This window comes from Pan troglodytes, chromosome 15 (genome assembly GCF_028858775.2).
Source record: "Pan troglodytes isolate AG18354 chromosome 15, NHGRI_mPanTro3-v2.0_pri, whole genome shotgun sequence".
Taxonomy (NCBI): Eukaryota; Metazoa; Chordata; class Mammalia; order Primates; family Hominidae; genus Pan; species Pan troglodytes.
This window is the reverse complement of record NC_072413.2, coordinates 84325296-84351877: the sequence shown is the minus strand read 5'-3', so window position 1 is coordinate 84351877 and position 26582 is coordinate 84325296. Positions and strand designations below refer to the sequence as shown.

General features: G+C 35.4%; 1 long non-coding RNA gene across 1 annotated transcript; it reads right to left on the bottom strand.

Moving 5' to 3' along the window:
• On the bottom strand, positions 1-26340 carry LOC107968322 (uncharacterized). Its single transcript, XR_001709421.4, has 5 exons — positions 26275-26340; positions 25531-25656; positions 21480-21554; positions 1727-1848; positions 1-75 (listed from the first exon to the last, which is right to left on the bottom strand). It is a non-coding gene; the product is annotated as an uncharacterized LOC107968322 (long non-coding RNA).
• Between the last annotated feature and the right edge of the window lie 242 nt (positions 26341-26582).

Sequence of the window (26582 nt, the reverse complement as noted above, 5' to 3'; positions counted from 1 at the left end):
TTCAGTTATTTACTTTGGTTTTTTAAGGGATCAAAGGTCTACGCTTAGAAGTATCACATGCTTCTCTTTATTAGCCTGTGCAAAATAAAATAAAAATAATAAATTAACCTCATATACACATGCACACACTATATAATGATAACAAAAATGATAATAAAACACACTCCTGCACAATGAGATAACAAGTAAAAATGTACAATAGTATCCCCTCAGCCACAGTGTCACTTTCCAAGGCTTCCATCACTTGTGGTCCACCAGAGTCTGAAAATAAAATGGAAAATTCCAGAAATAAGTAATTCCTAGGTATTAAATTGGGAGCTGTTCTGAGTATTGCGATGAAATCTCAGGATATTCTAGAATGTGAATCCTCTCTTTGTCCAGCCTCTCCATATTGTCTATGCTGCCTTCCTGTTAGTCACTTAGCAGCCATCTGTGTTATCAGTTTTACAGATCACAAGAAGACGGAAGAGAGCAGAACAATAAGATATTTTCAGAGACAGAGAGAGAGAGGGAGAGAGATCACGTTCATATAGCTTTTATTAGAGTGTCAGATTGTAAATGTTCTATTTTACTATTAGTTATTGTTAACCCCTTACTGTGCCTAATTTATAAATTAAACTTGATTGTAGGTACAGATGTGTAGGAAAAATCACAGTATATATAGGGTTTGGTACTATCTGAGGTTTCTGTCATCCTCTGGGAGTCTAGAAACATATTTTCCATGGATAAGAAAAGACTACTTTACAAAAGTATCTAAGCTCTTTGTAAAATGTGAAGATTTTCAATTAACTTGTGACAAGTATTAAGTGACAAGTTTTCCAGGATTGGCTGGCTGACTATAGAAGGATTGGGGTTTGGGGAGAAGTGACAAATACCTGTAATAGACAAACAAACCAAAACAACTGAATTCAGGGTGGCTGGACCCTCTTAATCTCAGAAGAGATTAATCTCAGGACTTCATTAGATCTGACTTGTAACATTACAAGCAAAAATTAATCTGTTAGTTTCAGTATATCCCCAAACTGAACCACCAACTATCACGCAAAGGTTTCCCTGGAGCGCAGAGGATCTGATTTTTAATTTTGACAGTTACCCATTCGTTTTGGTGTGTATTTGATAAAAATACAACTTCGGAACAAACATGTGGTCCTCTGAACACTATTCCTTAGGAGGAGACTAACTTAGAAAGTATATCATATAGGCCAGGCATGGTGGCTCACGCCTGTAATCCCAGCACTTTGGGAGGCTGAGGCGGGTGGATCATGAGGTCAGGAGTTCGACTAACATGGTGAAACCCCGTCTCTACTAAAAATACAAAAATTAGTTTGGCATGGTGGTGTGCTCCTGTAATCTCAGCTACTCAGGATGTTGCCGGGATGTGGAGGTTGCAGTGAGCTGAGATCACAACATTGGACTCCAGCCTGGGTGACAGAGTGAGACTCTGTCAAAAAAAAAAAAAAAAAAAAAAAGAAAGAAAGGAAGGAAGGAAAAAGAAAGAAAGAAAAGGAAAGAGAAGAAAAGAAAGAAAGAAAGAGAAAGAAAGAAAGAAAAGTAAATAAATACCAGCTGAGCGCGGTGGCTGACGCCTGTAATGCCAACACTTTGGGAGGCAGAGGCGGAGGCGGGTGGATCACGGGGTCAGGAGATGGAGACCATCCTGGCTAACACGGTGAAACCCCGTCTCTACTAAAAATATAAAAAATTAGCCGGGCATGGTGGCGGGCACCTGTAGTCGCAGCTACTTGGGAGGCTGAGGCAGGAGAATGGAGTGAATCCAGGAGGCAGAACTTGCAGTGAGCCGAGATCCTGCCACTGCACTCCACCCTGGGCGACAGAGCCAGATTCCATCTAAAAAAAAAAAAGTATACCATATGACAAAACTGGTGAAAGCAGTACCTAAATGACAAATCCAGGAAGCACTGAGATACAGCAATGCCAAGGGCTTAAGGGCTTAAAGGGTTTTAAGTAAAGAAGTATCACAATTCTTAAATATTTTTCTAAAATTAATAACATGTTTAGCTTTCTTTTCAAGTGATTTTCTCCCCTCTAACCTGCACATTATCACCGTCATTCCACCATTATCCCTGATTTTATGCCTTTTTATTCGGCACCACCATCATAATAGCTCAATTTCTCAAGTAGTTGCCATGTGTGAGGCAGCAGGGTATTAAGTGCTTCAAATGAACTATTCCACTGAATCTTCAAAATAATTCTGTGGAAGACACTGTATTTATTCCCATTTTCCAGATGAAGAAACTGAAGTTTCGAGAAGCTACACCTAATCTAATTTGTTTTTGAAGCTTATTTTTTCCTTCTGAAATTCCCACCTCATTACTTGTATCTCCTGTATATTAATGGTATAATTAAGAGTATCATAATAATAGCAAAGACTTACTGACCACTCATATCTTTAGGACACTGGTTTAAATGGTTACAAAGATTGCTTTATTGGCCGGGCGCAGTGGCTCACGCCTGTAATCCAGCACTTTGGGAGGCCGAGGCGGGCGGATCACGAGGTCAGGAGATCGAGACCATCCTGGCCAACACAGTGAAACCCCGTCTCTACTAAAAATACAAAAAACTTAGCTGGGCGTGGTGGCGGGCGCCTGTAGTCCCAGCTACTCCGGAGGCTGAGGCAGGAGAATGGCGTGAACCCAGGAGGCGGAGCTTACAGTGAGCCGAGATTGCGCCACTGCACTCCAGCCTGGGCGACAGAGCCGGACTCCGTCTCAAAAAAAAAAAAAAAAAAAAAAAGGTTGCTTTATTTAGTACGCACAGGAACCTCTCAAGTAGATACTGATATTATCTTTGTTTCACAGATGTGAGAATGGAAGTAGAGAGAAGTTAAATAACTTCTCCACTGTTACATAGCTATGGAGTGTAAGAACTGGGGTTTGACTGCAGGCAGCCTGACCTCTGAATATATTTCCAAGAAAAGGCGTTTGCACTCACCCTTAGTCGTGCCTGTGGGGTGGGACAGACAGAGAGTGCACCAGAGTCAGGGGAAATCAGTCAGGTTATCCTGGGGATGCTTGCCTGTGAAAGCCTCGACAGAGTTGTTAAACCCTAAAATCCTTGTTTCTGCCCCAAGTTTTTGTCACATGTGCTAGATTTACTTGTAGGAAAGAAAGGGGAAGAAAAGAGCAACAAGAGGGCAAGAAATAGGGAGAAGAAAGGAAGAGAAAAAGAGAATTGAAGCAGAGCAAGTTACATTGATCTTATTCTCCACTTATGTCTCCAGTCTTGAATACATTTGGAGATTTACAAATTAAAAAGTTTTTCAAAGAGCTTCTTGGCTAAATTGACCTCAGTGTTCTGAGACATTCCAAAGCAACGGTGGGGCTCTGTCACACCACCTCTAAAGACAAATCTGCTTAATAAGCTGAACTCTTCAATTACAGATAGTTAGAAGCCAAATTATGTTCACAATGCCCTTTAAACAAAATCCTCCATTCTCAGATTCAGCAATCAGGTTAATCTTATGAATATAAACAAGAACCGACATGATTAAACTCTCTTACATCAAATGTATTAATCTAGTACCAAAGGGATGCAGACTTTTTGTAAAGTGCTTTCTGAAGACTTCTTGGTTCAAACTACTTAATAATTTATCCCTAAAAATTTCAATGTTATTTATTTATGGTAAGAGAATCCAAATGCTTTATAATGCAAAACACGTGATGAATTTAACGTGGTGATATAAAATAATTAATTTCTAGCTTATAAATTTCAGAGACTAAGGGTGGCAACCCAAATCATCTGTAGGTGCATTCTTTACTTACTTACATGGGGGCAGTTCCATACTTTCCTTTTACAAGTTAGCAAAGAAACATTTGTTTTTCTGTTCAACCAACAGTTATCTCTAGCAAATCAACAAGTCATGCGATCTTTAGCTTCACTTCTTGAGTTAGGCTATTTCTATGTTCCTTGACAAATAAGACTTGAGATAAGTAATGGCTTTTAAAACTATTAGATATACCAAAATGCAGTGATAACACCTATAAAATTTATTAAAAATAAATTATACAGCTTTTAGTCTATAGGAAATGGTATTATCAGCTGACAAAACAGAATGCCACTTCTATCTAAGGCTTCAGGCAACCTGGCTACAATTTTCCTTAGGCTGATTGGAAATAGCAATTACAGAAAATCTGATCAGTGCAATTGCTTAAAGTGGATCAATTGCATACAGAAGTCCTAAGGAAGAGATGACATATTTAATTACACAGCAAACACACATTAGCTGAGCTTTTAGGAAAATAATGATAGCTAGGTACAGAAAAATAGACATTATAATATTTATAAGAAGAAACATGTTAATAGTGACAGTTGATAGAAAGGCAGCCACTGTAGTATCCAGGCTTTTCTTGACTTAAATTTTACAACACAGAGAGAAAGATGCAATTAATAACCCCACATTAAAAGGGATTCAAATAAGGCTAAGAGAATTCATGATTTTCACCCAATATTATCCATCTGAGGAGTAACAGAGACAAGATTGCAACCCAGGTCTTTATATCGCTCAGGTCTGTTCTCTGAATTGCTGGGTTTGACTTTCTACCAGCACCATGGGAGGAATGGTGAGAATATAGATAATGGAATATATGATAATTGTGCAGATTTTCCATCAGTGATAGGCAAGTAAAATTTATACACATGAAAAACTCCAAAAATACAATAATTTCTCTTTAATTCAGTATGACTATGAGACTGCACAAATGGAACATAGCAGTTACATTTAATGAGAGAAGCCTTAGTATTTATGACATTTCCCTGCTCCTGGTCTGAAAGGTGGGTGACATTTTGGACAGACAGAGAACATGAGGAAGCCATTGCTGACTAAGAAGAGATCCTAAAACAAGTTGTAAAGTAAAATATACACTTGTATTGTCCTTTAGAGTTAAAAGAAAATATGTACATTATTTTATCTAATGTTTACTCAATTCCTCAAGAGTAGGTGAGCTGGAGATTATCATCTTGATTTTAAAGATAACATTTTGAGGCTCAGTGAGGCCCAATTATTGGAAAAGCCTGAATGGAGACTTAACTTTTCTGCTGACCAGCAGACTTTCTAGTATATCCAAGGCGGTAGAATAAGCATGCTGTGTGTGGTGAGGGATAACAGATGAGGGTGGGTGGTTAAGAAAAAAAGATCATAGTCTTTGATGAGAGTAGAGGGAGGTGAATATGGATATACAAATGCAACCAGATAATGAAAAATTGTACAGAGTACATGTAGGAGTTTAAATATGATTGAGATAGAACGAGAGATAGTGTGGTTTGTTGAGTATAGTAGGAAATATCTCCTATTGAGTTTGGAGTCATGCAAACCTAGGGTGAATAGGATAAGCTATCTTACCTGTCTAGCCTGTAGGTTCCTTACCCTTAAAGTGAGACTAGTAATACCTCTGTGACTAGGGATTTATGGTGACAATAAAAGATTTATTTCATAATGTATATAAGATGTATTTGGCAAGCTCTCCATGGAAAACAGTGATTGTGATTACAACTATGAATGAAGTGAAAATGAAAACTGTATTTGAAGTTGCTTAACCAGGAAGCTGGGTGGGAAAGTAGAGAACAATGAGACCTGGAGTCAAGGGGCAAAAAACCATGTGACATTATTTTTAGATATAAAACCCTACCATCCTCCATGAAATTCTTTACTGGTTTCCAGTTACACTTGGAATAAAATTCAAATTCTAAAGCCCTTCTTACAAACACATGCATAATGTGACTACTGCATGTCTCTTGAGGCCTTTTTTATGTTCTTTAATCTCCACACACACTGGGGTTATTTAATTTCTTGTTAAATCAGTCTTCCTAGAATATCATTTTCCCAACTCAACACTTGGCCCCAACTTACAGGTTACATCAGTAAGCCTTCTCTGACCTATTGTCCTATCGCATTTCATTAATTAATTACTAATGTTTAAATTTTTATATATATATATATTTATGTTTGTATTCAGGCAATTGAATTATTGACAAGGAAATAGAGAAGTAATGTATTAATTAAGCTGAGCTGAAGTTCTCTGAAGTATAGTACTCTAGACAATATAAAGAAGAAAAAGGAGAAGACCCTCTCCAGGGAGATTTTCAGTATGCTCAAAGTAGAGTCATATATATTACATTTAGAGATATCAACACAAGTAATTCCAGATATGATCATAGTGATTACTCGCCAAACTAAAGGGAATTTAAAAAATCTCTAAGTGCTAGAGTTGAAGAGGGCATGAGGCAACTGGCTATTCTAAGAGCTCTAGAGGAAACTATCAAGGATTTTACCACTTAGAAACATGAGAAGTCTAAATACTGTTACAAGTTTTCTCCGAGCTGAAGAAGCTTTGGTTTTAAGCTCTTCGAGCCTGTGGATTAATGCTGTGTACGTGTGTGCCTGCATGTGTGTTGAGTGTGTCTTTCATCTTCTGTGCATTTTTGTGTATCTGTGGTTTGTTTTGAATGTTTTTTGGTGAAAGTCATATGTGTGACAGTGAAGTCAACAAGTTGACAGCAATGGGAATTGTGCCACTTGATGGAGGTCATTTCATTGCATGTGGCTTCAGCCTTATAGCCCCAGGCTCTGTCATGGCAACATCACTACAGTATCAAGGGTTAGATTGTCAGAGGTCTTCTATGTCCAACTAAAAATGTCCCTTGCAAGTAATTCATTTGTTGAAGAAGACTATCATATTAAACCCAAAATAAAATTTTAAAATATTGCGCAATAAAATAAAACAAATTTATGATCCCATATAATATTTCAAGAGGCATCTAGTTGGTTATTTATGTATTTTCATTAGATAGATACCCTACTTATGTTATGGAAAAGGTGAGTAAGAAATAGACCTGACAGGTTAATATTATTTAAGAGATGTAATAAACCTGAATGTCATTATGAAATTTGATGAACATTTTTCCTAAAGTTAAAGAGATACTGGTTTACTTCACTTCATCAATTTCAACCATTTTTGTTTTAATTTTTGACAAGAAGTACAAATGTAGAAGACAAGTATCCCACTGTGCCCATGGGTCTGGCATCACTGAAAAACAGCAAACATGTCACCAATTGACTAGTGGAAAGAAAAAAATACATTTAACAATGTCATAATAAAGAATCTTGAAATCTGACAGCATTGGGAAGACTTATGAAATAAAGAGTGAGCATAATTTTGAAATTCCATCTCCTAAGGAATTCTTTAAAAATCAACCATGAACGCTGGTTTTTGGAGATCATCAAGGTGGGAGCGAATCTAGAACCAGGAACCAAAAGTCCAGATCAGACTGACAAAGGAATGTTTCTAGACCCTGTTGCTCTCCAGGACAACAATTTATCCCTTCTTTAAATAGACTTTCCCTGATCACCTATTCAAAATAAGAAATATCATTTACCTTCGTCATACACCATCGGTCCTTCTGTTATTTATTATGCTTGAAATTACATTGTTTATATGTTTGTTCATTTAGTTACACAAGTCATACAATAGTACCTGACACATAGTGAACTCTAAAAATATTTACAGCAAATGACGTGAAAACAAGATAAAAAACACAAGGAAGATGGAAAGGCTATGGCATTATAACATGTTAGTTATCTGCTCAGAATTTATTTCATTTTTTTCTCCCATAGCTCAACACATTTTGTAATATAACTATAGTAAAATACAGTAATTAAAACATTTAAAATCAAAAAGTGCTGCATTCATTCATTAAAGGGTTATATTAATTATCATCTTTCATTAGAATTACAGCACTATGTCTTCAAATCAGAATTAGATGGAATAACTGTGAATATCAACATGATTTTATCCTTGGAGGAAAATTAATTTTTTTACTTTTATGTATTATCATTTATGTATACATTTTTTTTTCTTCTGAGGTGGAGTTTCACTCTTGCTGCCCAGGCTGGAGTGCAATGGCACGATCTCAGCTCACTGCAACCTCTACCTCACAGGTTCAAGCGATTCTCCTGCCTCAGCCTCCCTAGATGCTGGGATTACAGGCATGCACCACCACACCCAGCTGCTTTCAATTATTTATTCCTGTATTAATATTTATAGAGTAGCTAGTGTCTGTTATTTTCCTAGTATGTTCCGTAAAAGACATAGATAAGTCCTGCCTTCTAGGGATTTAGAATCCAAATTTAGTAGGCAAAAAGATAAGGAAACCAACATACACCAGTGCAATATGGCAATAAAGTTAAGCACAGTGAACTATGAGAGCACAGACAAGCAGACCCCAACCTGGCAGAGGTGGTCAGAGAAGGCTGACAATAGAAAGGTGGATGGACACCAAAAGGTAGAGGTTAGGTCAGGCTGAAAAAGTAATTTCTATAGCAAACAGAGAAATTCAGCCTGTTGGTATGACTGGGCAGAATTTATTTAGGAATTATGGGAGATAAAGATGGAGGGGCTCATATCACAGGAGCCTTTCATACCATACACACTACAGATAACATACATTAAAAAGCTATTTTCCATCCAATATGACTGAAACTGGAACTTCCTTTCATACCACAGGAAGCAATAGTTTGCAAGAAGATGAGCTGATGTGAGAAGCAAGGCTGGGATCTCCAGAGACATAGACAAATAGAATAAATACATGAGGACACTTATTATATAAATCAGAGGCAGAAAAGTCCCACAACCTGTTGCCTGCAAGCTAGAAACCAAGGAAAGCTCGTGGTGTAATTCGGTCTGAGTCCAAGGGCCTGAGAACCAAGAACACCAACATTGGAAGACAGGAGAAGATGGATGTCCAAGTTCAAAGAGAGAAAGTGAATTTGCTCTCTTCTTCCTTTTGTTCTATTTGGGTCCTCAAAAGATTGTATGATGCTCACCACGTTGGGAATTGCACATCTCCTTTATTCAGTCTACTGATTCAAGTGGCAACCTCTTCTGTAGACACCCTCACAAACACACCCAGGAATAATGTTTTACCAGATATCTGGTCATCCCTTAATGCAGTCAAGTAGACATATAAAATTAACCATCACAACCACCAATGTTCTCACATTTACAGATTCAGAAATTTAATTTGTTTAATTCATCCAGAATTCTGGAGAGTTTAGAATGACAAAATTCATAAGAGGCAGATACTATTATGTCCAAGTATAAAAGAAAACTTAAATCAACTTGTCAGTCCATTTTCTCCTGGGCAACAGCCTAGAAATTGGACAAGAATGGGATAATCTTATTAAAAATATATTAAAATAAGTTATTATAATAAACCCATTCCACTGTGGAGAGGAAAATAATAGAAAATTAATTATGTGCATGGTCAGAGTCACTCAAAAGGACTAAAAATAAATTCATGTTATATATTGTCCTTTGAATCTCCTTTTCTAAATTTCTACATTACATACTTAAAAAACTATTTCTCCCACACTTTTCAGTGATATATAATAAACTACTTTTTAAGCTAGATGCCTCAATGATATTTCAATATATAGATTATGGTCTGATTTCTATTATTTTTCCTTTTCAGAGGGTGATTTTCCCTCCTAATTCTAGGTCTTTTTATTGGAGCAACATCAGCATTTATAAAGTATTATTGGAGTCCAGAAAATACATTACCAAACCCCTTTTAAAGATTCCCAAACTTCCACAGGGTGTATTTGAGGAAAATGTGGATATTGAGGCTAATTTTATCTTTAACTCAATGCTGGGTATGCCTTCATCACTATTAAAACCAGGGCCAAGATTGTGCTATAAGCAGAGGGTCAGCATCAGCCGTATCAGGAGCACTGCAGTCATGAAGATGAGGGCTTTTGCTTATCTTTCTTGTTCATGTTCTATTCTGTTCTAATCTAACTTGTAAAAATGGGAACTTATTTACCAACAAAAAATAAAAAAAGAAAGATAAAAGTACCCTAACTCTGGCACCTCAGCTAGTTACAGACTTGAGAAATAATACAGCCTGTGTAGACAACAACCTTAGCTTACCTTATCCTGTGTACACTTTCCAGGAGACATAATAAAAGGCTTTACCATAGTCATAACTACCTGGAGTTTTCATCAAGGTACTCTTTAGACCTTCAACACAAATTTAATTTGAATCTTTTATGCTCATAAAGCTTCAATATCTACTCTTCCTACCCCATATTTTTATTTTATTTTTGATTGCCTCTGCCCTTGCTCTTTCAAACAAGATCTAAATGAAAAGTGTCAGAATATTATATCAAAAGCCATTTAGATTGTTTTTGAATAAAGTGCTGGAGTGCAGATAAGTATTCAAACTTCTGAGTGCTTGGTCTAACCTATTATGCCTTTCAGTGTGCCTTCAGGAAGCAATTTCTGAACTGTGACAAATGTTTCTCATCACTGTAACTCGCAAATGAGTCTGAACTCCTAGAGGTGTAGGACAATTGTTGACCTTAAGGATAAACAGGAAAAATTTCAAGTAAATGGCTTGGACTGTCATTATCAAGACTGATATTTGGTGACTGCTCGGTCCCAGCCCCTGCTGAGTGATGTGCTACATCATTCCAAGACCTGCATCATTTTATCAGAAAGAACGTCTTTGAAAATTCATCTCACAGCAGAGTCAATATTGCTTCTGCATGTGGATTTTTATTATCATCTATCAAAAACATAAAAAAGTATTTTTTTTGTTATTATTTGAAAACAACTAAAACTGAAAACTCCTCTCTAGGTTTATTCATGTTTGGTATTTCTAAACAAATAGAGTAAATTGCTGGGTGTAGTGGCTCATACCTGTAATCCTAGCACATTGGGAGGCCGAGGCAGTAGAATATCTTGAGCCCCGGAATTTGTGACCACCCTGGGCAACATGGCAACACCCCATTTCTACCAAAGGGAAAAAAAATTAGCAGTTCCTGGTGGTGCATGCCTGTAGACCCAGCTACTGTGGAGGCTTAGGTAGGAGGATAATTTGAGCCCAGGAAGCAGAAGTTGCAGTGAGCCAAGATCATGCCATCGCACTCCAACCTGGGAAACAGAGCCAGGCCCTGGTTTAAAAAAAAAAAAAAAAAGACTAGGATAAATTAACTTAGTCTTTCTTATATCTAATTCAAGCCATTTGTTTGTTTGTTTCTGTTGTTTTGTTTGTTTGTTTTTTGTTTTTGAGATGGAGTCTTGCTCTGTCACCCAGGCTGGAGTGCAATGGCAGGATCTCAGCTCACTGCAACCTCTGCCTCCTGGGGTTCAAGCAATTCTTTTGCCTCAGTCTCCCAAGTACCTGGGATTATAGGCACCCACCATCATGTCTGGCTATTTTTTTGTATTTTTGTAGAGACGGGGTTTCACCATTGTTGGCCAGGCTGATCTTGAACTCCTGACTTCAGATGATCTGCCCGCCTCAGCTTCCCAAAGTGCTGGGATTACAGGCGTGAGCCACTGTGCCTGGCCCCAAGCCATCTTTTTTAATTGTGTCATTTACATATATTGACTACTTTGTGAGTGATTTTTATATTTACGTAATATTTCAAGGTGATTCAGGTGCTGTGCAAATATTACATTCTTTAAAGATTGCTAATTTTTTTGGTCTTTTTAAGGAGAAAGAAATGTATTACATAGACATTAAAGGTCATTAATCTTGAGTGAGGAGGTGATGTCAGCAAGATGGCTAACTAGAGGCACCTATGGCTCATCCTCACACAAAAAAGGGACAAAAACAACAAACAAACAAACAACTACATTTTGACTACAGGGTCTGAAGGAACGTGCTGAAGTACAGAGAAGGAGTGGCAGAGACCCTGTGGAACATACAGACTCAGGATGGCCAAGAGAGAAGAAAACAAAACACTCTGCTCCTGCCACCCCATCTCACCAATCAGGATCAGCTTGAAACTATGAGGGACATCTCCTTATAGGGAAAAGGCAATCAAAAGCCACCAGAATCCCCTATTGACACCACAGGCATCTGCAATCTTTGCGGCTGGAGAATCCTACAGTTTTTTACAGGTCATGAGGCCAGTCTGGGGAGCTACCAACAGTTCACATAGTTGTGTTGCTCTTGAGAAGGGCCACATTGTGCTCCTCCCCCTGTGACCCAAGCTGCTGCTGCTGCATGGTGTCGTGTTGTAACCAGAGGCACTGCTAAAGTGTGTTCTGCTCCAGGGGCCAGTAGCCACTGCCTCTCCCAATCACCGAGGCTCTGTCACCATTGTACCATACTCATATATGATAGTGCACAATTCCCCAGCTGTACTGCTACAGAGCCCTACCCCTGGGAGAATACTGCTTAGGAAGCACTTCATCTATCCCATTCCAATGGCTGCAGCACTCTGACTTTCTGCACTTGGAGCCTAAATCCAGTGAAACAGCCATCATCTTGGTGTCTGAGTCCATGTGGTGCCTTGCCTCCCAAGGAACAGTTGGACAGTTGGTCCTTCCCATGGGAAAGCTGAGTCCAAACTGGCACTTCTTTGGCATATAAAACAGCTCACCATCCTCTCACCTCAGGAGCCCCACCCAAGATGCTGGAACAGCTACACAAATTCCAGCAGCCTAGGCCACTGAGGCAATCTCAGGCATTGCTGACATTGACTACAACTGAAGAAACTTCATGGAGACTACACTACTGTGTCTACTTTAAATGAAAGCCAAAGCACACTACCTAACCAACACCATAGGACACATCTATAGGTAAAAGTCTTTCTCTACAAAAGCCACTTCGTAAAATTAGAAAGAAAACCATTCTACCAGATGCACAGATATGAATGCAGGGATACAAGAAACATAAAAAAGCAAGGAAACAAGACAGCACCAAAGAAACACAGTAATTACTCAGTAACTGACTCTGAATAAAGAAAATTTAACAAGCTCCCTGAAAAGAAAGTGAAAACAATAATTTAAAGAAAACTCACTAAGATGTAAGAAAACACAGACAATTCAATGAAATCAGGAACAAAATATCACACAGAAAGAGATAAAAAGAGCCAAACATAAATCTTGTACCTAAAGAATTAAATGAATAACATTTTAAAAAATACAATCAAGAGCTTCAACAGCAAATTAGATCAAGCAGAAGAAAAATTTCTGAACTTGAAGACTGGTCTTTTGTGTCAGAAGAACACACTCAGAAGAAAAAAAATTACCCACTCAGGAGAAAAAAAAAAGAAAAAGAATAAAAAAAGTTGAAGAAAACCTACAGGACTTGTGGAATGCCATTAAGTAAAGAAATTTCCACATCATTGAAATTCCAGGGGAGAAGAGATAGATGAGGGCACAAAAATTAATTTAATAAAATAATAGTTGAAAACTTCTGAAGTCTTGGAAGATGTATGGTAATTCAAATCCACGAAGCTCAAAGAATACCAAACAGATTTAATCCAAAGAAGTCTTCTCAAGAAACATTATAATAAAAGTATCAGAAGTCAAAGCCAAAGAGAGAACTCTAAGCAGCAAGAAAAAAGTGTCAGGTCACATATAGGGAATCCCCATTAGACTATACGCAGGTCTCCCAGCAGAAATCTTTCAGGCTAGTAAAGAATGGGATGATATATTCAAAGTGCTGAAGGGAGAAAAAAAAACACTGCCATTCTGCAATATTATATCCAGCAAAACTGTCCTTGAGAAAAGATGGAGAAAGAAAGTCTCTTCTAGAAAAGGAAAAGCTGAGGGAAATTATCACCAGCAGACCGGCCTTGCAAGAGATGCTTAGGGAGTGCTTCAGCTGGAAGCAAAAGGGCAATCATTACTATCATGAAAACACGTGAAAAGATAGTCTCACTGGTAGAGGAAAATTCATTAGCAAATTCAAAATACTTTGTTACTATAATGGTTATTATATAAACTTTCAAGTATGTAGCATGAAGGTTAAAAGTCAAATGGTCAGTGATAACTATTTATAATAAGTTGTTAAGAAAAAACAATATAAAAAGATATAAACAAAGAAACAATTTATAAATTGGGAGGGGAAGTTAAAAGTGTAGGATATATACATATATGTACATATATAATATGTGTAACAAAACTTAATTTATTATTGGCTTAGTTTATTTTATCTAAAATATTTTCATGTAAGGCCATAGTAACAATGAAGAAAAAAATTATGACAGATACACAAATGAGAAAGACAAAGTTATCAAAGCTTATCACTACAAAAGAATCACCAAACCACAAAAGGCAAAATATAAGAGAAGAACAAAGACTATATAAAACAAACCAAGCAGAAAACAACAAAATGGAGAGAATAAATCCTTACCTATCAAAAACAACCTTGAATGTAAATGGAGTAAATTATCCAAATAAAAGATACAGAGTGTCTGAATTCATAAAACAAAAACAACAATAATCAACTATATGCTGCCTATAATCACTTCACCTGTGAAGACACACAGATTGAAAGTGAGGGGATGAAAATTATTAACCCATGCAAATTAAAACCAAAAGAGAGTGAGAGTATCTATGTTTATATCAAATAAAATAGGCTTTAATTAAAAACTATAAAGAGATAATAGAGGTCATTATGCAATAATAAAGGGGTCAAATGAACAAGAGAATAAAAGAAGTATAAATAAATCTGAACACAGCACAGTGAATATATAATGTAAATGTTGTTAGATCTAACGGGATAGAAAGACTGCAATAGAGTAATAGTAGGAGACTTTAACACCCTGCTTTCAACAATGGACAGATCATTCAGAGAGAAAATTACCAAAGAAACATTGGATTTTAACTGCATCTTAGGCCAAATGGATCTAGTAGAGATTTACAGACCATTCTATGTAATAGCTACAGAATACCCATTTTTCACAACAGGACATGGAACTTTATCAAGAATAGATCACGTATTAGGCCAAGTAGAGATTTACAGAACATTCTACGTAATAGCTACAGAATACCCATTTTTCACAACAGGACATGGAACTTTATCAAGAATAGATCACGTGTTAGGCCAAGTAGAGATTTACAGAACGTTCTATGTAATAGCTACAGAATACCCATTTTTCACAACACCACATGGAAGTTTATCAAGAATAGATAATGTGTAGGCCACAGAAACTCCCAACAAATTAAAAAAAAATTATCTCAAGTATTTTTTCTGACTTTCTGACCATAGTGGAATAAAACTAGAAATCAATAATAGAAGGAACTTTGGAAGCTATAAAAATACATGTAAATTAAACAGCTTATTCTGGAAAAAAAAAACAGCAACAACAGGTCAATGAAGAAATTTAAAAGAAAATTTAAAAAATTTCTTGAAACAAATGAAACTTTAAACACAACATACCAAAACCTATGGGATACAACAACAGCAGTTCTAAGAAAGAAGTGTATAGCAATAAACATCTACTTCCAAAAAGCACAAAGATCTCAATGAACCAACTAAAACTATACCTCAAAGAAGCAAAATGTGAGAACAAACTAGATCCAAGATTAGTAGAAAGATCAGAGTGGAAATAAATAAAATAGAAAATAAAAACAATACAAAGGTAAACAACATGAAGAGTTGGTTTGTTGAAAAGATAAAAAAAAAATTGACAAACTTTTAGCCAGATTAAAAAAAGAGAAACGACTCAAATAAAATAAATCAGAGTTGAAAAAGGAGACATTAAAAATAATATTACAGAAATGCAGGATCACTGGAGACTATTATGAATAACTATTCGCCAACAAATTAGAAAACCTAGAAGAAAGAGATAAATTCCTGAACATATTCTACCTACAAAAATAGAATCATTAACAAATTAAAAACCTGAATAGAACTATAATGAGTAACAAGATTGAATCAGTAATAGAAAACATCTCCCATTAAAGAAAAGCACAGGCCCTAATAGATTTATGAGTTCTACTAAACATTTAAAAAACAATTAATAACAACTCTTTTCAAACTATTCCAAAAAATTGAGGAGTAGATAATTCTTCAGACTTATGATATGAGACCAGCATTACTCTGATACCAAAACCAACCAAGGACAGAACAACAGCAACAACAAAAATAGGCCAATGTATCTGATGAAAATAGAGGCAAAATTCCTCAACAAAATACTAGCAAACTGAATGCAAAAGCAAATTAAAAAGATAATTCACTATGATCAAGTGGGATCTATCCCATGGATACAAGGATGGCTGTATTAGTCTGTTCTCATGCTGCTATTAAAAACATATCCAAGACTGGGTAATTTATAAAGGAAAGGGGTTTAATGAACTCACAGAACCACATGTCTGGGGAAGCCTCACAATTATGGCAGAAGATGAAGGAAGAGCAAAGGAATGTCTTACATGGCATCAGGCAAGAGACCGTGTGGAGGGGAACTCCCCTTTATAAAACCATCAGATCTTGTGAGACTTATTCACTATCATGAGGACAGCATGGCAAAGACCCACCCCCATGATTCAATTACCTCCCATTGGGTCCCTCCCATCACACATGAGAATTATGGGAGCTACAGTTCAAGATGAGATTTGGGTGGTGACACAGCTAAACCATATCAATGGTTCAACATATGCATATCAATAAACATGATGCACTAACAGAATCAAGAGCAAAAAGTATATGATTATGCCATCTCTGATTTCTTTGAGCAGAGGTGTGCGGTTATCCTTATAGAGATCTTTCACCTTCCTTGTTAGCTGTATTCCTAGGTATTATACTCTTTCTGTGGCAATTTTGAGTGGGAGTTCCTTTGTAATTTGGCTCTCAGCTTAAGTGTTGTTGGTGTACAGAAATGCTAGCAAATTTTGCACATTGCTGCTGTATTCTGAGATTTGCTGAAGTTGCTTATCAGCTTAAGAAGCTTTGGGGCTGAGACAATGGGGTTTTCTAGATATGAGATCATATGATCTGTAAATAGGGATAGTTTGACTTCCTCTCTCCCTATTTAAATGCCATTTATTTCTCTCTTTTCCCTGATTGCCCTTGCCAGAACTTCCAATACTACATTGAATAGGAGTGATGAGAAAGGGCTTTCTTGTCTTGTGCCAGTTTTCAGAGGGAATGCTTCCAGCTTTTGCTCATTCAGTATGATCTTGCCTGTGGGTTTGTCATATATGGCTTATATTATCTTAAGATATGTTTCTTCAACACCTAGACTATTGAGAGTTTTTAACATGAGGGAGTGTTGAATTTTATCAAAAGCCTTTTTTGCTTCTATTGGGATAATCATGTATTTTTTGTCTTTAGCTCTGTTTATGTGATGAATCACATTTATTGATTTGCTTATGTTGAACCAACTTTGCATTCTGAGCATGAAGCCTACTTGATCTTGATGAATAAGCTATTCCATGCTCATGGATAGAAAAAATAAATATGGTTAAAATGGCCATACTGCCCAAAGCAATTTATAGATTCAATGCTATTCCTATTAAACTAACATTGACATTCTTCACAGAATTAGAAAGAACTATTTTAAAATTTGTATGAAACAAAAAAAGAGCCTGAATAGCCAAGGCAGTCCTGAGCAAAAATAACAAAGCTGGAGACATCTTTCTACCCAACTTCAAACTATACTACAGGGCTACAGTAACCAAAACAATATGGTACTCATACAAGAACAGACCCATAGATTGATAGGACAGAATAGAGAACACAGAAATAAGCCAATACACCTACAACTATCTGATTTTTGACAAACCTGACAAAAACAGGCAATGGAGAAAGGATTCCTATTTAATAAATGGTGCTGGGATACCTGGCTAGCCATATGCAGAAGATTGAAACTGAACCCCTTTCTTACACCATATACAAAAATTAACTGAAGATTAAAAACTTAAATGTAAAACCACAAACTATAAAAACCCAAGACAAAAACCTAGGTAATACCCTGCAGGACACAGACATGGGCAAAGATTTTATGATGAAGACACCAAAAACAATTGTAACAAAAGCAAAAATTGACAAATGGGATCTAATTAAACTAAAGAGCTTCTGCAGAGCAGAAGAAACTACCAAGAGAGTGAACAGACAATCTATAGGATTCAAAGAAAATTTTGCAAACTATGCATCTGACAGAGGTCTAATATCCAGTATCTATAAAGTACTTAAATAAATTTACAGGAAAAAAACAACCCCATTAAAAAGTAGGCCAAGGACATGAATGGACACCTCTCAAAAGAAGACATACATGCAGCCAACAATCAAAAGAAAAAACTCAACATTACTGATCGTTAGAGAAATGCAAATCAAAACCACAATGAGATGCCATCTCACCCCAGTCAGAATGACAATTATTAAAAAGTCAAAAACAACAGATGCTGCTGTGGTTGTGGATAAAAAGGAACAATTTTACACCGTTGGTGAGAGTGTAAATTGTGGAAGACAGTGTGTCAATTCCTCAAAGACCTAGAGGCAGAAATACCATTTGACCCAGCAATCCCATTACTGGGTATATTCCCAAAAGAATATAAATAATTTATAAATAATTATGTTATAAATATACATGCATGTGTATGTTCATTGCAGCAATATTCATTATAGCAAAGACATGCAATCAATCTAAGTGCCAATTAATCATAGACTGGTTAAAGAAAATGTGGTACATATACACCATAGAATACTATGCAGCCGTAAAAAACAAAGAGATCCTTTGGAGGAGCAGGAGGCCACTATCCCTAGCAAACTAACACAGAAACAGAAAACCAAATACTGCATATTGTCACTATTAAGTGGGATGTAAATGGTGAGAACGCATGGACACATAAAGGGGAACAACACACACTGGGGCCTACCAAAAAGGTGGAGGGTGGGAGGAGGAAGAGGATCAGGAAAAACAACTAATAGATACCAGGCTTAATACCTGGGTGATGAAACAATCTGTACAACAAACCCCCATGACATATGTTTACCTACTTAAGAAACCTGAACATGTATTCCAAAAGTTAAACTAAACGTTTATAAAATTTTAACAAAGTATATGATTATTTCAATAGTACAGAACAAAACATTTGATAAAATTCAACATTCCATTATGTTAAAAGCTCTCAACAAATAAAGTATAGAAGGAATGTTCTTCATCATCAACATAATACAGAAGTTGAAAGTGATCCCTCTTAGATCTGGAACAAGCAAAGTTGCCCATTTTCATCACTTTTATTCAACATAGTATTGAAATTTCTATCCAGAAAAATTAGGCAAGAGTAAGAAATAGAGCATGTAAATTAGAAAAGAGAAAGTCAAATTGTCTCTTTTTGAAAATGAAATGATCTTATGTATAGAAAAAATTGAAGGCTCCAGCAACAACAAAAAAAACTGTCAGAATAGATATACACATTCAGGAAAGCTGCAGTAAACATAATCAACATACAAAAGTAACTAGTATTTCTACATGTCAATAGCAAACTCTGAAAAGTAACCAAGAAAGCAATCCCATTTGCAGTAGCTACAAAAAAATCCCTAGGAATAAATTTAACCATGAAGATGAAAAATCTTTACAATGGCAATGATTAAAGATATTTCTATCAAAATACCAATGACATTCTTCAGAGAATTAGGAAAACAATCCTAAAATTTGTATGAAGCTACAAATTCTTGTTGTAGCCAAAGAGATTCTGAGAAAAAAGAACAAAGCTGGAGACATTACACTGTCTGACTTCATATTACAAAGTATGAACCAAAACAGCATAATGAAGACATAAAAACAGACACATAAATTACTGGAACAGAAAAGAGAGTAAAGAAATAAATTCACAATTTTACAGCAAACTGATTTTAGACAAAGGCACCAAGAACAACTATTAGGGAAAGGATAGTTTCTTCTATAAATGTTGTTGGGAAGACTGGATATCCACATTCAGAATAATGAAACTAGACTCCTATTTCTCACTGCATACAAAAAATCAATTAAAATGAAAGACATAAATGTAAAACCCAAAACTATAAAGGCACTAGAAGAATGAGAGAACTTAGTTGCAAACTATACGTGTAAAAAGAGATTAATATCCAGAATAAATGAAGAACTCAAACAACTGAATAGCAAAAAAACAAATAACCTAATTAAAAAATGGGCAATAAATATAGAGTAGAAGGATAGTTACCAGAGGCTGGAAAGGGTAGTGAGGGTAAGGTTGGAGGGGAAGTAGGGATGATTAATGGGTACAGAAAATAGAAAGAATCAATAAGACCCAGCATTTGATAACACAACAGGGTGACTATAGCCAATAATAATTTTAAAAATACATGTAATAAGTCTACATATGTATGGGGCACAATGTTATGTTCTGATACATGTATGTATTGTGTAATGATTAAATCAGGATATTTAACATGTTCATAATTGTACATTTTAAAATAACTGAGTGTAATTGAATTATTTGTAACACAGGAGTAAATACTTGAGGTGATGGATACCCCATTTACTCTGATATGATTATTACACATTGCATGCCTGTATCAAAATGTCTTAGGTACCCAATCACTATATACACCTATTATGTACTCACAAAAATGAAAAATTTAAAAAAATTCAATGGGCATGATACCTAAATAGATATTTCTCCAAATAAGCTATACAAATGGTAAATAAGTATATGTAAAAATGCTCAACATTTGTAACATCAGATAAATGCAAATTAAAACCACCATAAGATATCACTTCATTCCATTTCTAATGACTCTTATGAAAAAGATAAATACCAAATGCTGGTAAGCAAATTTAAAAAGGGAAACTCTTGTACGCTGTTTGTGTGAATGTAAACTAGTATAGCCTTTATGAGAAACAGTATACAGATTCCTCAAAATATTAAAAATAAAACTACTATAAGATCTAGAAATCCCAATACTGAATATTTATTCAAAGGAAATGTAATCAGCATGTTGAAGGGAGGTCTGCACTCCTATGCTTACCGCAGCACTATTAACAATAGCCAAAATATGGAATCAACTTAGTGTTCATCAACAGCTTGGATAAAGAAAACTAGTACATATACACAAGGAAACACCACAGCCATAAAAAAGAATGTTATTCTGTCATTTGTGGCAGCCCAGATGAATCTGGATGACATCATGTTAAGTGAAATGACACCATGTTAAGGCATGGAGAAACAAATAGTGCATGATCTCATTTATATGTGGAAAAATTGAAAAATATATAAGATCATGAACATGTTAAATACCCTGATTTAATCATTACATAATACATACATGTATCAGAACATAACATTGTGCCCCATACATATGTAGAATTATTACATGTAATTTTTTTAAGTCATGAAACATAATGGTCCTAAGAGGTAAGAAATATTTTTCAACTATGAAGGATCAAACCATCCCTTCCATTTTGGGGAACAAATGTCTACGTTTGCTTAGTGTGCAGTACAGCTTCTTACAGTTTATAGTTTCATAAACAGAGGTTCATGGATTCTATGTTTTTGCTAAGAATGTAAAACCCAAATAGGAGATTCATCCAGAAATGTATCTTGTTTTTGTTCTAAATAAATTGGTTTAAACTAGATACAAGTAGACAAATCTTGTTTTCTGAGTCAAAAGTTCAAAGAGGATATTAAAGACCTTCACAATTCATATAAATAACTAGAAGTACACTTGAAGTGCCCACCTGCTAATTGGTCCATACTTACCTCCTTCCCTAGTGCCTTCTGAAGCCAGGGAAATGTTAAGCACTTTATAGCCTGTGAGTTGTCTCTGTGGAAAGACTATTAATCAAGTCAAAAAACAATCATTCTAAAGTCACATTGTAACATTTAGCTTGAGACCATTCTAGTATTTTCAAAATAAAAATATGAGCTGTCTGTTTATGCTAGAGATTTAAAACCTTAAAAAAAACTACTTTAAAAAAGGTGAAAATAACAGTCAATTTTGGCTTGGCTGAAAGGTGATTTCATTATTTTTAAATATTCATTCGTTGATTCATGCAACTATTTTTTAAAAACTTATTCGTTGAGCACTAGAACCACGTGCTGTTAAGTTAGACTTAGTCTGCAAAGAAGCACAATATTGTCGTCCCTTTTGAGAGGTGAGTCTGGTCTTATACAAGGTCTTTCCTTTGGAGAGATATTATCTTAAGCAAGATTTTACCTTAAAAAAGAAACTGAAAGAGAGCTAGTTGAAATACAAGTTGATATTGGTCGCAATGTTTAAAGCAGTGGCACCATGGTGCAGATTGTGAAGGGTCTGGCTTTAATTCTGTTGACCTTGGACAAGTTGCATAATCTCTTAAAAAGATTTCCTTCTCTGAATAAATGGGAATCATAAAAGAGGTAATCTTACCTTATGATTATGAATATTAAATGAAGTATCTTCAGTACAATTAAACTAGCATTAGGAAATGTTCAATAAATATTACCTATTGTTACTGTTATTCTTTCAAAAGTATATTCTTTCTGAAGCAAAGTCCTTAGTAGGTATAGAATATAAAGCTACTAAGTCTTTATGAAGGAATAGAAAAATCCCACAAAGAATGGTGTAACATGGTATGAAATCCAGCTGCTTACTAGTTTTGCATAGTAGAAATATTTTTAGAAGTGTCCTTTGTAAATTAACCCCCTCCTGTCCATGGTCTAATGAGATTTAGAAAGGATGGCAAGTATTTTTGGTTATCTCAAGCTGTTACTCAATTCTTGGTATAAAATCACTATTAGAGATAATTTCCTTCTAATTTCTAGCAAATTATTATGGGGCTTAAGTATATTTATGATGGAAAATGATGTAAAGTATATATTTTAATCTCTTTAAGAAAAGAACAAACAAAAATATAAGCATAGAGTTAACATATTGTCATCTGCCCTAGTTAATCCATTGTTGAGTTTCCTTTGACTTTAAGCTTACAAATATTACAGTCCAGCTGTTAGCTGAAACAGGTCTCCTTCTGTCAGAAGTTTGTAAGAAAGAAGTTACTAGGATGTTATACCTCAGTTCCCATAAACTTGAGTGTGATAACAAAGTGGTCTACTCTCAGTTGTGATATCTTTGTAATAATGAATGAAGATGTTCATAATGAGGACGAAATCATTTATTGAGAATTACTGAATCCACATTCTTTAATGAGAATTGTGATTATTCTGTTCATATATAAGAATGTGGAAGGGCAAAAAAGTTTCTATTATCAGACTTCAAGTCCTTTTTACTGAGCATCAGGTAAAATTTTGACCAGTGGTTGCAATCTGAAACTTCTGTACATCCCACAATATATCTGAGGCAAGATGTATTTCTCGGGCTTCAGTGCCCAGTCTTTGCCTCTGCACTTACTCAGTATATAAGATGAATGTATTGATAGATATTGTTCATTAAATCCTCAAAGAAAGTGATATGATTTGGCTCTGTGACCCTACCCAAATGTCATATCCAATTATAATTCCCACATGTTGGGGAAGGGGCCTGGTGGGAGGTGATTTGATTATGTGGGTGGTTCCCCATGCTGTTTTTGTGATAGTGAGTGAGTTCTCATGAGAGCTGATGCTTTAAAAGTGTGTGGCAGTTCCCCCCTTGGTCTTTTTCTCTGACTCCTGCTTTTTCGTAGTAAGATGTGCTTACTTTCCCTTCACCTAATGCCATGGTTGTAAACAGTTTCTGAGGCCTCTTAGCCATGCTTCTTGTTAAGTCTGCAGAACTACGAGTCAAGCTTCTTTTCTTCATAAATTTCCCAGCATTGGACAGTTCTTTATAGCAGTGTAAAAATGAACTAATACAGAAAGCTTTGTTTCCCTCCAATGTCTGCAAAATTCTGTCATTATTTAGATGATTATTAAACTGACTCTAACTTGACTTCATCTTCATTTGCAACTAAAATGCTTTAGCAACTCTAATCTATCTGTAGGATTAGTATTTGGAGATGTAGGGAAAGTGTCAGATCTCTTAAATATTTTCTTGTTGAGAAGATTCATTCTGTGCTTAGAGTGTGTTGTGAAAATGGATTCTTAATTTTTGCACAAACGTGAGTATCATAATAGTTTCTAAGCAGCATCATTACACATATTCTCTACATGGGACACAAGAGCACTTCACAATTTAATCATATTTTGGGGGGGTTACATTTATAACACACTAATTTGCGATTGTTGCTAAGCTATAACATTTCTCTATTTCATGTTAATCATAAATCCTCAACTAGGTCATCAACCCACAAAATTCAGTCATAATGCTTTTAAGATGTGTACGTCTGAAGTAATAAAATATTTTTACATTATTTAGGAACTGATTCTGAAGATATTTTGGAAAAAAAAAACCCCAAAAAACAAAAAACAAGGCTTCCTAAAGAGCTTGAGAATTTTGAGAATTAAAGGGCATTCCCTGGAGCCTTCTGTGAAGATGCAGATGAAAAAGTCACTCATCTGGCAGATTGTTTTCAAAATCAGTTGCATGACTTTATATCCAAACATTGCACAATGAGAAGTATTTGATAATAGTTCCTTTGATTGGGTAACTGAAAATAAAATTTGAAACCATAATTCTATCTCAATGGCATGACTAGACCAAAGATGACAGCATGTACCTCTTTCTCTGCTAAAGACAGTAGATTCTTCTTCCTGTTTTTTCAAAAAATTATTCAGGAATTTTCTGCAAGGCCCGCCTTTGATGCAGCTTTTGTGTCAGACTCTGAATGTCTAGAATTACCTTCCTGTAGGCTAACTCCTGATCGTGTGGTCTTATTTCATTATAATTATCATTATAGTTCTGGCTACAGGGTTCTGCTTAGTTTTCCAGAGTTACAATTCCCTCTTGACTATGATTAAACTGTCTATGGATTCATGGACCTGGAAAATTTAAACAGTCCAATTTAATGGAAAACAATTTTCATAGGCATCTGGCAATGGTCTGAATATTTCTATAAGTTAGCTTTTTGCATATTAAACTTCTAAAAGAAATAATTAAATCAACTTTCATAATAACCCACTTGGAGAAAGTATGTTCTGTATGTTTCCAACAGCCCACTGATTTGTGTATCAGTGTACTTCCTCAGTAGTTTTGGAGAGAAACAGATAATTTATATAAATTATAATCGATAGGGGTCTGCATTGCTGAGCATTTCAGAATAGCCTCTTGGGTATATTATGTAATTAGAGACTAAGAAATTAATCTTATCTGCTTGGATTCTTTCATTAAGGCAAGATTTAAATCAATTAATTATACTTTAGAAAAATGTTAAAGCAAGAAAGCTTTCAGAATGAAAATTGTATTTGCGTAATTATGAAGAAAGTTCTTTTTACTTCTAAAAGATGGCTTCGCAAAATGCCATGTTGCAGGTTCCTTAAGTTGCTTATAAACATTTTCATTATGTTTTTATTTTCCATCTCATGAGCAATGTCAGCTGTGAAAACTAAGCATTTATTAGTGATGGCATGCTAGTTTGCTAAGAAAGATACCTTAGACTCACTCAGAAACAAGCAGATAAACTTTGTAGTATTTTGAATCTTTCAGGCCTGGGCATGATTTGTTTAACTATTAAATAACACGATGCTTTCTGGGAGAAATTCAAAAAATAAAACAAAACAAAATGAACACATAAAAAACAACTCCATTGAGCCTTAAATGTGATTTTGATTTTAAATTATTAGTTGAGGGAGGGGGTAAATGCCCCCTTATGTATTTTGTCTGGCTTTTTCTGGAAGTCTAGATAAATAAGAATTTGGAAAAATTGCTGCTACCCAAATATTTTTATTGACAAACACTTACCAGATGGTAAAGCCAGTTGGGAATGGTGTTTGCCTTTCAGTCAAACTTGATCTGGGTCTCTTCTATTGCTGGTTCTTCTATTTCTCATAGGACAATAAGCCACAGCCCATATATGATATTAACTTTCTGTATATGTAAATAGATAATACCAAGATAGATTTGTGAGTCAAGTAATATAATGAACGTTTACAAGGAAGTATAGATGCGTATCTTTAATACATAACCCTTGAATATCTTTCTATGGAATTAAGAACACTGATTGATGTTTCATTCAAAAGCAAAACCCTATTCAAAAGAATATGGTTTATACAAACAAAAAATTACTTGCTTTAGAACCCAATTCTTGATAAACCTAATGAAAATTAATGCATTTCATGATGGCCAAATATAGTTTATCTCTGTTTTAAAGTTGAAGGTATTTGTAGTGCTAAAAATTCACAGGTAGTCAATAACTACAATAATGATGCTGGTGAATCTAAATCACAATGTACATTTGGAATCTTAATACTAAGCAATACTAATAAAATATTTGATTAAGCTGACAAAACATTCACTGTTTAAGTAAGTAATTAAGCTAGTGCAATCAACAGAAAACTATTTAAAGAGTCAATGGCCTTTCACGAAAGAAACAAATCTACAGTTTTATCTTGTTTTATAATATCTGCAGGCATGTTTTTCTTCCACCCACACCTCCCCCCCCCGCCTGTTTTTTTTTTTTTTTTTTTTTTTTGCTTTCCCTCTTACCAAGCTAATAATCCTTGGGAAACAACAAAAAAAAAAGGACCTTATTCTGTCCCTGCTGTTTATCACTTTCCTGAAATCATAATCCTCTCAGTGTAACTATAATCATCTCTGCAGGAATTAATTGTGATGTCACAGAAGATTATGACATTAAGCGGGACAGAGGCAGCAGGAAACTGAGCATTATGAACAGTAAAGATCTGTCTTATGAAAATATATGTTGTACATATTTCACGCCTCTCTTTAAGAATGGCATCAAGTTAAATAAGAGTAACTAAATACTTAAGACTGTTAGGTTTTTTTACAGTGTA